This window comes from Electrophorus electricus, chromosome 12 (assembly GCF_013358815.1).
Source record: "Electrophorus electricus isolate fEleEle1 chromosome 12, fEleEle1.pri, whole genome shotgun sequence".
NCBI lineage: Eukaryota > Metazoa > Chordata > Actinopteri > Gymnotiformes > Gymnotidae > Electrophorus > Electrophorus electricus.
Genome location: NC_049546.1, coordinates 10,375,737 through 10,393,668, shown reverse-complemented (window position 1 = coordinate 10,393,668; position 17,932 = coordinate 10,375,737).

The window sequence follows — 17,932 nt, the reverse complement described above, 5'->3', positions numbered from 1 at the left end:
ATTCAATTGCAAACATCTTGCTTCTCACATTATATACTTCATAAACTTCACTGTACTCTCTCTCTGTCTTTCATATGTGTGTGTGTGGGTGTGTGTGTGTGTACTACAGATTTGCCTGCCAAACCTCAAACACCTGACTCTCACTTATTCATGGATATTTTGCATCCCATTGAAATTACTGACAGCTCCTAACATGCCTTAGCAAACTGCTTGCATTTGCCAAAAATTGTTAGAATGAGGAGATGTCTTTAAGAAGATTAGAAATATGTTGGGATTTGTTTTTTGTAATTTCTTATGACTTGATGTTAATTAAAGTTTTTGGAATGTTGGCTTCTTGGAATGCTCTAGAAGTCATTACTGCTAATCCTTCACCAGCTTTGCAGAAAGAGGTTTCTGACTAAAGTACAAACATTGAAACAATTCAATATTATCAGCATTATGATGAAAAACTGTATTCTATTTTGTTGTTGAACCATCAAAAAGTTTCAGTCAGTTTGCAACCATTAGTAACTGCTACCCAGGCCACCCAATGAATACTGTTTTAAATAGAGACAGTGGTAAATAACACATAATCAAGAGTTTATGTAGGTTATTACTAATGATATTTTATGAAATTGTAGATATGAGACCTTTTTTGTCTCCTGGTTTATATATATATATATATATATATATATATATATATATATATATATATATATATATATATATATATATATATGTGTGTGTGTTTCCTGTTGGGCATGTTGTTAATCGACTGGAGTTGGAGAACAGGTCCACACAGTTTTGGTGATTATCCTTATCAGCTGCTGCACACCATGCATTGTTGTTACATCATCATCTCTCTCTTTCTCTCTCTATACTATCATATTGTGTTGAAAATCTCTACAATCCCAAATCCAAGCTCAAGTATTATTTTTTTCATTTGTTCTTAACCTGCCCTTCCTATAAATTACACAATGCAACCCATTTAACTTTTCAGTTTTCACTTTTATATTATCAACAATAACATTCAAGTATTACAAATGACATTCTTTTTTTTATCAAACCACCTAAAACAATATAGACTTTCTGACTTTCTAAGCAATAATCATAGGTGAAACAAAACACAATGTTTCAAAATCATATCACATATCACACAGTTAAAGATATTGTTATGTATGCAGAATATATAGCAATAAAATTGTTTTCTAGAGTCTGTGAAAGGCACAGCACAACATATACATAAATACATTCTCTTCTATTAAAGTTAAAAAGGTAAAAAAAAATTATGTAAGCTAACATACCAAATTTATTCATTCTGGCTTGTGCAATTAATTGGAAGAAGTGGTTCATCTCCCACAGTTATTTTATTTAAGACCATATTTAATAGCTCTTAATTTTTCCATATGGTCTTTTTTGTTTATGTACTTGCCCAGATCAGCAATAATACACATCTGTCATAGCAAATGAAGTGTCTTGAGAATCTGCTCTTTTTAATCTTCAGAGATACAGACATGTGTTGTGGAATGACATACCTGTCAATGTTATGGTTTTAAGGGCAAAAAGCATCAACATGAAGTTCTTACTTGATATTTTTCAGAACTGAGACAACTGACACATCCATGCACATGCATGTTTTCCAAATCATTTTTAAATGTTATCCTATGATCAGCACTGATGTGGGGACACTTGGTCCTAAGAAAGAGCTAAATACATGGCTCTACACACATGTACACACACACACACACACACACACACACACACACACACACACACACACACACACTTGATCAGTCAGCACTTGGCAGCAGAAATCCGTACTTCAGTGCATACCTCTCTCTCTCTCTCTCTCTCTTTCGCTCTCTCTCTCTCTTTGGCTTTAACTCTGTTTAAAAATGTCCACAAGCTTCTTGCCTAATTGAAACCCATCCCATCACCCAGACAAGACTTTGCTTTTATCAGGCCACCATCTTAATTACTCTCTTCTGTGCTCTGGTAAAGAGCATGAGCCACCATTTTCCCCCTTTATCTTTCTTTCTCCCAAAAAGGCCCAGCAGAAGCCAAAAAGCCACCCACCACCTTGAAGATGGACACGGAGGTCAAGCATCCATTAGTGTGCGGCAGTGCCCCTCCCTCAGGCCACAGTGGGCCAGAAAGATGATGAGGGTTGCTGCTCATTTCTGGCCCAGTGGGTTCTGTCAAAGGCCCAGCATGACATGTCCCTTCGCAGCAGGACGTGGACAGGGACCAGGTCTGAGGTGGCAATACGGAGCTGACATGCACCTGGAGGTGTCACCCCCTCCCCCTTTCTCAGGTTAACGTCATCAGATGAACCACTAGCAGGGGTGCAGGAGGAGCACAATGAGAAAATGCATGAGCTGAATATGAGAACAATGTCCTTGCGGTCACCTTAGGTGCACAGACTTTTTAGAACTTTAGGTTAGTTGTGAGCGAGTGGAACACTGAAAGGTAGTATTAAAGGGAGAATTAAGAACCTTCTTCTCCATGATGGCAACAGTACTTCTGGCAGTTTTAATGTTTGAACAGCATTTGGCATAGATGTACTGCCTGTTAATGACCATTACAGTTGGGTCTAGAAGTCAGAATTCAATACAAAGAACTGACAAATCTGTTGCTTGAGTAGTGTTTCAGCACTCAGGAGAAGAAACTAAAAGAGTTTAACCATAATCCTTTGACATATAAATATATAAGGAATATTTTTCAACAGACGACTTCGTATTAGTGATGATAAACAGGGGAGAGGACCACAGAGAGAGAATGTCAAGTGTCAGTCGACAACAATTAATGCTGTGGATTTCCCTGTGATGCAGGGAATCAAATGGCAAGCGAACAAAATATCCAGATATACTGCATCATATTGCTAATCCTTGCGCTTCTGGCATTTCTATCCAGCTCACCTGTAATTCAATAATAAACTCACCCAAACCAGTTTGTTCTGTTTCCTTCAGTAGACTCTGTGTGCTCTGACTCAGGCACACCTAAAGTAGCCTCATTATGCTGATTTAAATGTACATAGACATCCTGTCTCCTCCTTACACTCAACAACCATTTTAGTAGAAACACCTCACTGTCTCACTGGCTCCTTAGAAATCTTATACCTACAGTTACTGGCTATTTTTTTAGGTACAGTTATATTGTAGGTGCAGTTTGTGTACAATTACAGACTCAATCTCATATGTTGCCACTTAGAATTCATTCAACACTCTCACAGTGATAACACTGATATGGTATAGGCATGCTGCGGGTGTTGTGCTGTAAGTTCATTGGGCACAGCAATATTACTGGGGTTTTCACATGTTAGTGTCATTGCTGGGATAAGAGTGGCTCAATACCCAAAAATATCCATATTTCAGTGGTGAAAAACTTACCACTGAGCTAGAGGACTGTTATCACATAGTCACACAAGGGTCTACAAAAATTCAATAAATTATTTAATTGTTTTTAAATTGTATTTGTGAATAACAAACATCGACTGAGTAAAATTTTGTTTTAGTTTTGTACCAGTTCTTGCAAGAGGACTGTATGTCTCTCTGCTTAAGTGTGCTCTAGTAAGGAACCCATTCACAGAGCAATCAAACCATTCCCAAAATGAGCTGAATGGTACACTTCATTAGGGTGCCTCACATTACATTTACAGACTGTGAACAGCCAGCACTGTCTTTGTCTCCATACACATTATGACAAGAGAATCTGCTGTTCACTGGTTGTTTCCAAACCAGTCTGCCGGGACCTCCTGAGATGGCTGTCAGATCCATCCAGGCTTGCTACCAGCCTGTTTTCCAAAGGAACTTCAACCGGGGCCAAGAATGCATTCACAGCACCATTCCCCCACCTACCCTGAACCCAGAGAACTGTTGGAATGCCCGCTGGAGGTCTGGCCGCGCGCCTACTCCCCCAGACTGTGCACCCCTCGCCCATTCATCATGGCTGCAGAGTCATGCACCTGTGCTGCCCGGATGCCAGTCACCGGTCCATCACGTGGCACCTGCCTCTCACCACTATTTTGATGTGTCCACGCGACAGCAGGCTAGAGGGGCATCAGCTCTATGGACCCAATGGTGCCTGCATGCCAACATGTAGGACAGACAAACTGGGCCATATGGAAACTCACATGGACTCATGGACTTGTTGGGAATGTTTCCAGGCTGGCGCCACTTGTCCAGAATCCACAAGCAGTGCTAGAAGTTCATCTCTTCCCTAGCTGTTGAAAGGACTGTGAAATTTGATATTAATTGCTATGTTCTTCCATGGTGGTGACTACAAGTAGCGACAATAAAATGGATGAGTAACATTGGCCATATCCAAGTGACATGTACAACTCTGCCAAACAAATTTTGTTAACTATTAGAAAAAGAGACTCTAAACAATTGTATTACAGCACACACATATGTCAGCACCTGATAATTATGAAGCCTTTCAAAAGCCAGATTAAGCTTTTAAAAACTTTAATTGACCATTAACAATACTTGTCATACACCAAACAATACTGCAAAAAACATTATTGCACTAGTGGTACAAGAACCTGCTACACTGGAAAAAAAAAAAAGTCATTTTGTATGTTTATTTCATTTCTGGCTGTTTCTGGATGCAGCCACCTGTCTTTTTTATGGTCTGAGGTTGTCTGACATGATCGAGGGCTCAATGTCCAGAAAAACCTCCCTCTCTCTGTCCTGCCAAGACCTCATCATATGCCTGCCAGCCATTTCCCAGGTGATCTTTATAGTATTGTTTTAGAAGACATGAATCTAACTGTCAGGTGCTGTCTTTAATATATAACTACCTAGACCACAATACCTGGCTCAGGTGGGAGGCCTGGTAATCACACTGTGTGCGGGTCAGTAATTTGCTTCAATCTGTGACGGACAGTTATGACAGCCAATCATTCTCAGCTTGTTCACCATATCCTGACCTTCACTTTGATGCAACACCCCCTTTCTACTCTCTATGAGCAGGTGAATTGCGTTCAAAATAATCTTAAACCCAGTGAGTCAATGGTATGCCTAGAGTATTTGATTGATGTCAAAGCACTGCTTAAATCTCATTTAGAAGATAACAACTTTTATGGTCCAACGCATAATAGTAAAGACCATTATGAATGCACTGTAACAGTTCCATCTTTCTCAAACACATCTCATTTCTGCATGGTAATCAAATTTAGTTTTCCATAAGCTCTCGTAACATATCTCTCAGAGGGGACCAAGGTTACGTACAGTCAAACATATCACTGAACTCAGAAACTCAGAATGTTCACACAAGCTGCTTTTCCTGTTCAGCTGACTGTAACATTACCACTGAGTTTGCCAGACTTGCTCAAAAAAGTTTGACTGCATTGCATCCCCTTTGTCATGGAAAAAGAAAAATGTTGACCAAAGTACTATACTAATGTTGTGGCATTGCGTCTTGTAGCCTCCCCTGACTAAATCCCATCAGGGAGAAGGAAAATAATATTTGCAGAACTGCTTCAACAACTAGATTAGCATGGTGATCAGTCCATGTGTGATGGAAAATCCTATAAAAACAGAAAGCTGTTTCTGTTTTATAAACATACAATCTTAGTAATTAATGGTAAATATGAAAAACTGCCTTTTAGCTAATCAAAGAGCAGCCTTGTAAATGTGAAAGACAACATTAGCAAAACGAAACAATTTGACACATGAAAAGAATTTTTGGCTGGCATACATATTTTAGTGTGGTTATACATTTTAGATCTCAGTCTTTATTTTGCTCACTGATTTTCTTTCTTTCTCTCTGTAATTCTTTATTATCATTTTGCAAATATATTCTATGACTCCCCTTGAGTCTCTCCTACTGTAGGCATTACACATACTTTGTAAAATATAATATTTGCTGGCCCTCCCTGTTTAGGTTCATACTGGGCCCAGTGGGGGCTGTACAGGAGACCTCCAGGCAGATCTCTCCAAATGTGCTGCAACCTCATGAGTCAAGTCACTGCATACAAAGGAAATACTAAAACATTGTGAGTTTGTGCTCAACTGAAAGGCCCTGTAGATAATGCGTATAATAATAAAAATAATAAAAATAATAATAATGCCTTTATTATTAGTTACATTTCTCAAATTAAAGTACACTTTACAGTCAGATATCAGCTGATGAGAAACAGCAGCTAATTTGCTCACAGCCTACTCTCAAAACAGAAACCACAGCCCCCTGGGGGACTGCACCAGGGTTAAGGGGTTAAGACCAGGACAGAGCACCAACCATCACTGGACATACATGCACACATTCATATATATATATATATATATATATATATATATATATATATATATATATATACACACACACATCACATTTTTGGACTGTGGGAGGAAACCAGAGACCCAAGAGGAAACCCACACAGACAGAACATGGAAACTCCACCTAGATAGGGACTCAAACTCAAGATCCTAGTGCTGAGAGGCAAACGTGCTAGCCACCAAGCAGCCTTTCTTTCCCCAGAGAAATGTTATAGAGAAACATACACTAAGTAACTCCATAACAAAATACACATATTCTTCAGAGGCCTCTATTCTAGTTTTTATCAGTCATTTTAACATGCTTAGAATCTAACATTGTCACAGCAGACTGATCTCTTCTCTTTTCTCAGTTGATTCATCAGCCTAGGAGCACAATGTTAATTTAAATGTGCTTACATGAGTCATATGATGCATAGATTTCCTGTGCCCAGCATGAGACGGGGTGAGTCAGCCATTTAGTTACAAGTATAGAGCATAATGAACAGCACATGAGACCAGAGAGAAGAGACTGAACAGTGCGCAGCTTCTGTAGATGGTTCATGTACATGAATCTGTCACTGCCATGAAATAAAGGAGGGTGAATCCTGGCTTCAACATTCAGCAACATTGTGCATCATTTATTATGCATGCATTCTCTCTCCCTTTGCAATGCTTAAAATGGCTGCTGATTAAGAATTTGGAGCCACTTCAGCTCTCTAACTCTCAGCTGATATCAGAATTTTGATTGAGTTCCTCAGCAGAGAAAAGCTCTTTAAAATGTCTGATTGTGCTCTTTTTATCCTCAACACCTGCCCACCCACCCCAGTCATTTAGATAAAACCTTACACCAAAGGTGCCTACAAAACATCCCAACATCTTATATATTACATAACACTTTCATGAATGTTCAGATCAATGAATGTTTGACATCACACTATGTACTATGTATATTTATTCAGGGGAAATTTCCCTTACAATATATTATTTTCAGTTGCACTTTCTGTGATATGTCAGTATCACAAGCATGAGAAAAACCGCATGAGTGTGAGCAGACTCCTTTCCATCACATTTGACACATCCAAATAAAAAACATCTAAATCAGGTAAACATTTTAAACACTTGTACACTTCAGAGAAAGAGGCAAAGACATGTCTTTAAAAATATTGTACTATGTATTATTCATAAAGGATGTCAAGAATGTATGCAAGACACTCTTCTAAAGTGCAACCCCCCCACTTTTGTACCCTTGAGTCCTAGTTTTTTAGTCAACCCTAAGGTTTAGTATTATTTTTGAATTGCCCTTTGAATAGAGCTTTAATTCTTCTCATGTTATCTTAGCTCAACCCTATGGTGCTCCTTGAAGGCCATTAGAAGTCATCAAAGTTTACTCACACATATTGTGAGTACCTATATAAAGAGGCACAATCTCAAAGCTTCCAGAGAAAAAAAGTCATATCAACTAAATGCAAGTGTACCCAGAAGGCCCCAGAAGGCCACACAAGGCATACATTTCCATCCTTAGCAGTCATGTGGTCCAGAATTGAGAACATAATGGGACAGCTCAATGATTATGCACGAGAAGCTTTTCCTGAATCTTTGCACATACAATAAAAAATGTTTCATTTTAACAACAGATATTGTCACAAAAAAGCTGAATGGAAATTCAGGTCAAGACTCCTAATGAGTAAGCCAAAGGTAAGCGCGGCAAGGAAACACACTCTGGGCAGTTTAAGGAAGAAGCCTTAAGAGAAGGCCAATTCAAAAGAGAACCAATCCTCCACTGAACCCATCCTGGCCAACAACGGATAGTACATAAGTGTTTCGAAATAAAATAAAGTTCAAGTTTGGTTTATTTGTCACATACATAGTCATACACAGTATAACTCGCAGTGAAATGGTTGAGAGTGCTCTGTCCAAACTGAGGAAAAAGAAAAACAGGGGTGCATATATTTTCTATATATATACAAAAATATATTAACAATGTATGTACAATAGATGTATATTATGTTTATATACACAATGTACAATGTATATATGGTTATGTATATATGTATGTACACAATGTACAGAATGTACAGTTCCATCTTGTAAATGACATATTTACAGTTATATGTTACATGTTGCTAATTGAACATATTTACAGTTATGTTACATGGTGGTGGTGGTCCCCACAGTTTATCAGTTTCCCTGATTCAGGTCCCGAATGGCCTGTGGGAAGAAACTCCTCTTCAGTCTCTCTGTCTTGGTCTTCAGGGAGTGAAAGCGCTTCCCTGACCTCAACAGAGAGAAGAGCCTATTGTTGGGATGGGTGGGGTCCATCACAATCCTCCTGGCCTTGTTCTGGCACCACTTGTAGTAGATGGTCTGCAGGTCAGGAAGTTCCGTATGAGTGATGCGCTCTGTTGAACGCACTACCCTTTGGAGTGCTTGTCTGTCCTGCTTGGTGCTGTTCCCAAATCAGACTGTGATGTTCCCCGTGAGGATGCTCTTCATAGTGCAGGTGTAGAAGTTCCGCAGTACATTGGAGGACGGTCTGAAGTCTCTTAGGCGTCTGAGGTGATAAAGATGCTGACGAGCCTTCTTTGCCAGGGAGTTGGTATGGCAGGACCAGGACAGGTCCTGTGAGATGTGAACACCAAGGTACCTGAAACTATCTACTCTCTCCACCGTGGTTCCACTGATCCTCAGAGGTTGGTAGTGCCGCTTCTGCTGCAATCCACGATCAGCTCCTTTGTCTTACTGACGTTTAGGAGGAGATTATTTCCCTGGCACCAGTTTTCCAGGTGTTTAATCTCCTCCAGGTAGGCCCTCTCATCGTTGTCCGAGATCAGGCCCATGACAACGGTGTCGTCAGCAAACTTGACAATGATGGTGGAGCTGGAAATGGCTGTGTAGTCGTAGGTGTACAGTGAGTAGAGCAGGGGGCTTAGGATACAACCCTGAGGAGCTCCAGTGCTGAGGGTGAGGGTGGATGAGGCACAGTTGCCCACCCGTACTGATTGTGGTCAGTCTGTTAGGAAGTTGGAGATCCAGTCGCACAGGGATGTATGCAGTCCTAGATCCTCCAACTTAGTAGTGAGTAGGGAGGGGATGATAGTGTTAAATGCTGAACTGTAGTCGACAAACAGCATTTTAACATAATTACCCCTCCCTTTGTGCAGGTGGGTCAGTGTGGTGTGGAGCAGATGTGCAATTGCATCATCTGTGGAGCGGTTGTGGCGGTATGCAAACTGCAGTCGGTCCATGCAGGCTGGCAGTGAAGATGTGATGAAATCTCTGACTAGCTTTTCAAAGCACTTCATCAGGACTGATGTGAGGGCAACAGGGCGATAGTCATTGAGGCCGGAGGGTCGAGGTTTCTTTGGGACGGGGACGATGGTGGATCGCTTGAAGCTGGATGGGATAATACCAAGCGTCAGGGAGAGATTGAAGATGTCGGTGAATACCGGTGCTAGCTGGTCTGCGCAGGCTTTGAGGACTCTCCCACAGATACCGTCTGGTCCCACCGCCTTCCTGGTATTCACCCTTTTAAACACTCTCCTCACGTCACTCTCCGTGATGATGAGGGGGCGCTATTCTTTGGTGGCATGCGCCGTTGGCTGCACCGATAGCACCATTAGTGTTGTTAGCGTTAGCGCTGTTAGCATTAGCGCTGCTAGATGTAGCCTCGAAGCAAGCGAAGAATGTATTCAGCTCGTTCGCCAGAGACTCATCCGCACTCATCAGTCCAGAGGGTGGACTCCTGTAGACCGTGATCGTCTGTAGTCCCTGCCACAGGGATCTAGAGCCACTCTGCTGGAACTGTGTCTCTAGTTTCTTCCCGTAGCACCACTTTGCCTCCCTCACCGCCGTGCGCACGCCGTATGCTGCAGACTTGTACTCGTCCATGTTCCTGCTGATGATCCCCGCATTGTACGCAGCAGTGCGAGAGTTCAGAGCCTCACGGATGGTTTTGTCCCCTGGTGCTTCTTGTTGGGAAACTTCGTGATGGTGATTCTTGGAATCATGTCAGCCACCAGTTTCCCAATAAACCCTACTACTGTCTCCGTAAACTCGCTGACATCATCAGTACTGAGCTGGAACATGTCCCAGTCTGCGTCATCCAGAGCATCCTGCAGAGCGGCCACTGATTGGTCTGTCCAGCGCGCGACCTCCCTCTGAACTGGAGCTTCCCGTTTCAGCCTTTGTTTATATTTTGGTAGGAGGAAGATGGCGGCGTGGTCCGACTTACCAAACAGTGGATGAGCTAGTGCCTTGTAACTGTCCTTGTATGGGGTGTAGCAGTGGTCTAGTGTCCTATTTCCCCTGGTGGGGAAGGTTAAGTGCTGGTAAAGGTTGGGCACTGCACGCTTGAGGTTAGCGCTGTTGAAATCCCCAACCATGATAATTGCAGCATCCCAGTGTTGTGCCTGAAACTGTGTGAGAGCCTCATGAAGTTCACACAGTGCAGTGTCCATGTTGGCCTGAGGTGGGATGTACACAGTGTTGATGATGACCGAAGTGAACTCCCGAGGACGGTAGAAAGGACAAAACTTGAGGGCGAGCAGCTCCAGGTTGGGTGAGCAGGAGCGGGCGAGAGTAACAACATTGGCATTGTTGCACCAGCTGTTGTTTACCATCACACACACTCCACCGCCTCCCGACTTCCCAGAATCTGCCATCCTGTCCATATGGTGAACTGAGAAGAACTCGGCTGGCTGGATGGCATGGTTTGGTACTGCTGGGTTCAGCCACAACTCAGTGAAGCAGAGGAGGTTGCAGTCCTGAATGTCCCTCTGGAACTTTATCCTGGCCTGGAGGTCGTCGAGCTTGTTGTCCAGAGACTGGACATTGGCTAGCAGGATGCTGGGTAAGGGAGCTCGGTATGCCCGAGCCCTCAGCCTGTTCCTGACGCCGGCTCACTTCCCTCGAGGCCTTTTCCTCGCGTCGCATCCTTTGTTCTCCCTCAGAATCTCCGTCAGCCATCTCGGGTCCGGGGTTAGAGATGGCTTGAGGTGAGTGCTATGTAGATTATAAGAAATAAGAGCGTCTCTGCTGTATGAGATACACGTCGTGGTGTAGAGAGAAGGGCTGCGGAGAAATCAGGGGTAGTGGGAAGAGCGAAAAAGATAGCGAAAAGAGCGAAAAAAGTGCCAGGTATGGATGGAGCAGTCGTGACGGCAGTCGACCTCACCGGCACCATCTTCAATGTTCAAATTTGAATGTATCAAAATAGATAAAAGAATGTTAGAATGTTTTGAAAAACTGGCATCATGTTTCTCCCCTGTACTGTTGTAAGATAATTTTGTTTGATATCCCTGACAAAAACGTTTCCACATGAGACTCAAAAATGAAGTTACATGCACACTAAGCAGGCATTTCTGGAGGGTGTGACTAGTTAAAATCTGCATTTTCAGGCAGCTGTCGGCGATGATCGCTGCTCTCTGGGGGTGCTATGGTGATGCAGATGTAGTCCAGGCTGGGAGGATGCTGGACCCTATCTGCCCATCTAACAGGGAGCAATTTGAAGTTTGTCAACACTTATTGATTTGACATGACCTTTGATAATGTCAGTGTATCTTCTAATGCCCCCCCGCACACACACTGGCGATTTGCCAGAGTGCACAACTAACACAGCCTAACACTTTATATTCCCAGCCGCAAGGACAAAACCTTTGTGTGTGTGTGTGTGTGTGTGTGTGTGTGTGTGTGTGTGTCTGTCTGTCTGTCTGTGTGTGTATGTGTGTTTTAAAGGGAGAACTGACTGAATGAGTAGAGAGGCTTTCCTAATGGTGGCCTCTCTACTTTAGAAAAAGAAGGCTTCTCTGAAGACCTTTAGCAAAGACAGGGAGATTTATGTACCAAGCTTACCAAGTTTTTTTTTGTTTTGTTTTGTTCCCATGCTGATTTAGAGTAAAGATTTGTTTAATATGTTTACACTGCTGTTGCTTTTATAACCTGTTTGTACTTGAATGTTTGTACTAAAGCACAAGGTTTCAACTTTTGATCATGGTTTATCCAATCTAAATTCCTAACAGATAAAATTTAAATTTGAAAATGAAATGTGGCGTGATTATTGGTGGTTAGGTTCTTATCGGTTGATACCACAATTAGGCAGGCTTGGGCAATGCTCACTAGTTTAGCCTAAGGCTTCAAAGAGCCCTGCTGATCAGAATTGGGAATGCATGAAGCTGATTGAATATCATTGAGTGCAATTAAATCCTCCTTTACTCCAATTTATGTAACCTCTATGAGTTGTTTTAATCAAAGGAATGCCTGATATAGCAGTTTACACACAAATATTAAATGCACTATAAATTGTTTTGTATCAGTTTAATTGTCGTGATCCTGTAAACTCGCTATGATGGTAATCTAAAGACTATGTTTGAGTGTGTGTGTGTGTGTGTGTGCACATATTCACTCTTCACTCTTTCAAATTCTAATGCCTCATGACAAAAGTGCAGGTGTGAGAAGTACTCATTAATGCTTCTTTCTTCTCTGTCTTAGACTCAATGCTGAATCAACATGCCTGTCTATTAATGCAGTTGCACCAATGTACTTATGAAAAGCTTTTATGGCTCAGTGGACAGTGAAATCACCTCCGGAGCTGGAGATCGTACAACGGACTGGCCTGGAAGCTAAGCAGCTGCTGAGGACCAGACTGCGGCAAAAACAGCAGCAACAAGAGGAGGAGAGTCAGCCCACACAAATGCACCTTCTGCATCACAAAAACTTTGGCGTCACAGGCCGTTGTGCTAGTCATTCACTGCTTGGTTCATAAGAAGTCCTCAGTGATTATATCCACCTGAATACATGGTCTTAATTAATGCCAATGGACATCGATTGGTCTGCTGTGAAGCAAGGTCATTCCACACAAACAGAAGGTTTCTGCTTCAGTGAACTCTGATACAGCACTTGCTGCACACAATTTTGATTTCTTTTTTAAGATTTAATGGACCAAGTGCATATTAAAGTGTCTTCATCTAACTGATTAACATAATTATATTTCACACTTATATATGGCCATGGTTTCACATGGTGCCATCTGGTTGAAATGACAAGAAAGCATGAGTTGGATTTATGACCATATATTGGGGATTGCGACCAGTATATATAAACTTATTCCATGCAGAGCAGTATGGAACCGGGTGCATTTATATGTTTGTGTTTTAACCTTCCCCAACAGCACGACCCATTCTTCCCCACCTGCTCATTCATTTTGCAGGGCTTGCTGCCTAATGTACTGCCAACCTATCATTTCACAGGGGGGAGGGGGCAAATATCACGCACACAGCACTTTCTTATCAATCACCAGCTCACGACTGCAATGCTTTCTGTGAAGCTCAGAGATGGCGAGGCATCAGTGGCTTCACTGACCATGTGCAAAGTCTCGAAAACACATGGCTCCTCCACCACAGCCACGAGCTTAAAAACTCCCCCCACAAGGAATCGTAACCATATGACTGCCTCCGGTCAGATGTCTGGGAAGTGTATGGGTCCGAAGGACCCGCAACAATCTGTAGAGCACTTTGGAAATATGGATATTAAATGGAACATTTGATTGCTTAGAGCAACTAGGCTTAAGACAGGATGAGACACATGATGACAAATGGGGCTAAATTGTAATCAATACTAGATATTATGTTAAGGACATAGTGGTTCTTGGTGAATGGAAAATAAGTTCAGAAAGTTCTCATTTATCATCTTTTGATTAAAATCAGATTTAAAAAATGATCGCAGCAGATTTCATCTCAATATTCTGATCCACTAAGGGCCCTATTGAATTTCACTTAGGCAACTGCTAAGAAATGCAGACAAAATAATGAAATTGTAGGCTAATTTGTTAAATACACTTGGACCTAAATTCAATGAGACTTGTCATTGGGATAAATTGTAACGATACAAGTTGTGATTTATGACAGAGATTAGGTTTACTTTGACTCAGCATTTTGCTTCTATGGTTTCTTGTTTTATACTGTCTTTGATTTTCTTGGTAGTTTGCACAATGCACAACAGCTGCTGGGCATTATGAACTAGATCAGTCTGATTCTTTGCATTGTTCGGGAAACATTTTTATGCTGGTTTCTTGAATCATACATAATAAACTTCAAATTCAGTATCTTAATATGTGCTTGCATATATTTTCTCACAAATATGAAATATTTACATGTCACGATTGATATACTGCCTGGCCAAAAAAAAGGTCACACTAATATTTTGTTGGACCACCTTTAGCTTTGACTATGGCACACATTTGCTGTGGCATCATTTCCACAAGCTTCTGCAATGTCACAACATTTATTTCTGTCCAGAGTTGCATTAATTTTTCCCCAAGATCTTGTATTGATGATGGGAGATTTGGACCACTGCGCAAAGTCTTCTCCAACACATGCCAAAGATTCTCAATGGGGTTCAGGTCTGGACTCTGTGGTGGCCAATCCATGTATGAAAATGATTTCTCATGCTCCCTGAACCACTCTTTCACAATTTGAGCCTGATGAATCCTGCCATTGTCATCTTGGAATATGCCCATGCCATCAGGGAAGAAAAAATCCATTGATGGAATAACCTGGTCGTTCAGTATATTCAGGTAGTCAGCTGACCTCATTCTTTGCGCACATAACATTGCAGAACCTAGACCTGACCAACTGCAGCAACCCCAGATCATAGCACTGGCCACACAGGCTTGTACAGTAGGCAGTAGGCATGATGGGTGCATCACTTCAGCCACCTCTCTTCTTACCCTGATGTGCCCATCACTCTGGAACAGGATAAATCTGGACTCATCAGACTACATGACCTTCTTCCATTGCTCCATAGTCCAATCTTTATGCTCCCTAGCAAATTGAAGCCATTTTACACAGCTGTTTAGTCCCAATCCCTTGAGTTCCCTTGGCATTGTGCATGTGGAAATGCTCTTACTTTCACTATTAAAAATATCCCTGAGTTCTACTGTTGCTTTTCTATGGTTTGATTTCACTACATGTTTAAGTGATCGCCGATCACGATCATTCAAGGTTTTTTCTGACCACATTCCTTCCTCAAAGACGATGTTTCCCCACTGTCCTTCCACTTTTTAATAATGCGTTGGACAGTTCTGATTTTAGTAGTTTCCTGATTTTAGTAGTTTTAACAATCTTCTTAGATGTTTTCTCTGCATGATGCATGCCAATAATTTGACCATTCTGAAACAGATTAACATCTTTTCCACGACCACAGGATGTGTCTTTCGACGTGGTTGTTTAATAAATGAGAAGCTACTCACTGCATCAGTTAGGGTTAAATAACTTGTTGCCAGCTGAAGCATAATCACCCATACAGTAATTATCCAATAGGCTCTTACTTATTTGCTTAGTTAAATCCAGGTGGTGACCTTTTTTTGGCCAGGCAGTGCATAAATTATACAATTAATAAACAAAGAAAATTGTTTTCATGACAATTAGCATAGCAATTGCTTAAATATCCATTGCTCCAAGCATGTTGATTGTTACATTGCGTGTTTGTCTATTGTTGAATTGTATTTACCTCACATTACAATCAAATGATTAATTTGTTTCCTCAATTGAAACTTCCAGTGCAGCTAAGGACTACTGTATTAAAAACTAGTGAAGATGTATCAACACAGCCCACTGGCCATACAGTGCAGGGAGGATAAGTAGCCTAGACACAACCATGCCTTAGTTGCAGCAATAACAGTTTGCTCATTGGATTTGCACTAGGGCTTCATCAGTTCACGTTAACATCATTTTGTTAATAATGTTGTCATTGATAACAGAAACTGTTTGCACAAGACGCCATGCATCTACAGAGATGCGTAACAGACACTGGAATAATAACAGCACAAGTTGTGTAGATGTCATTCAGAGTAATCAGAGTGTATAACACAGTGGTGAAGTAATGTTGCTAATCCCTTGTGAGCAGTCATACAGTGCTAAAACTATCCTAAGGTGATAAAGCAATTCATGGCTTATTCTATTACATTGTAGTTTTATGTATCTGAATCCGAGGAGGATATCTTTATTTCAGACGTAGTTAACACCGATGCCCACAGTTGCAATTTGAATGCTTGTTGCTTTCCTTTATGTAGTATCTTTATGAGATGAAACCTGTGTTGGTCTGTTAACTTAGGATATCGAAATGCGCAGCAGAAGAATTCTCTCTGCCTTTATACTTGTAACTGATATAATTTTGTTTTTTAGATAAATGGGAATAGTGTTCATAGGTAAGTTCTAATAAAGTGACTCCGTTTTTACCTGATTAAACTTTACTCCTCTCTGCAGCTGTCAATTCTTGGATAGATCATGTTCTTATAACTCACCAAAGCTTACAGAAAATGAAAATAATTACATCCATCTATTGTCCATTTTTGAAGTTTCATGTTGATTTTCAATGCTTATTTTTTTTTTTTAAATAACAGTAATATATCCATGTTAGTGTCAGAGACTCCTATACTGGAGACTTAGCACTAGGTTTCCCAGCTATTCCAGATCAGGGATAGTGTCAAGCACTGTGCACATTTTTTTAAATGCAATTTACATGAAATCCAGTGACATGTCTCTCACCTGTTGTCATTCATTCAAATCTTTAGTGAGATCTTGATTACTCACCAGTCTCCAGTACACTTTGTCAAATCTGCACTTCTGAGCTGTATTTCTCATGCCACTTTTTTTTTGTACTTTCTGTTCCACCTAGGTTTTACACCTGCCTGTCTGTTTTTTGACCTATGACCATGTTTTTTGACTTTCTACCATGTGGCCGCTGGTGATTATTGGATTTGCCCTGATAAACTTGTTCTGTACATGCAGGCAGGTGCCTGAACCTCCCACGTGATTCAGTCAGAAGTTTATCATCACAACTACAGAAATGTTGAGAGCTCATTTTCCAATTTGAGTTGTGTGAGGTTGTCATATAAAGGTTGAAGGAGTGATTTGGCCACAGACCTCAAATACTCCCTCGTGATTTAGAGTGGTCCTTGCAGCATGAATCTTTATAAGCTCCTGCAAAACATATGAGCTGCAGCACCGACCTCCATCTATGGTCAGGAAAAAAAGTGCAACATGTATCAGGCTCCAAGGAGAGAGACAAAGATATTGAGGTAACCCCCCACCCAGTTTATCTCCTACTCCATGGGTCACTATGAAACCATATTAAACAGACCTTCACAGTACCGTGACTGAAGTGGTAAAAGAATGGATCCATCGAAGAAACCATACTATATCTAATCCATCTGAAGTGACAGCCACTGAATATTGCTTTGTCTGCATTCACCTGATGTAGACTGAGGTCTGCTGTGTTTCTCAGAGTGATGAACTCTTCATGACAGCGTAATTAAAAGCACAGATAACCAAATGTACAGATACCAACATGTTGAAGATCTAATCAGTCATGGAGTAAAACATTCAGTGACACTATAATGTTGAAGTTGATGATTGACTAAGTAATGTTGCATTTAATTGCCAACTGTATAGCACTAGCCTATCATTGCTGGTCACATTTATTGGTTGCTTGATTTATATTTTTACACAAGTCAAAAGTAGTGTCAACCAAGATCTTCCATAAAGCCACCACTTCACTTTGTACAGCATCTACCCATGCAATGTTAGTTTATATGTGGAATTCTACTTAGGCTAGTGTTAAGCAATCAAAGCCTTATAGTATTCTTTTGTTACCATGCAGTGGCAAAACAGTTGCCTGTAGTTGACATGAAAAACTTCCTG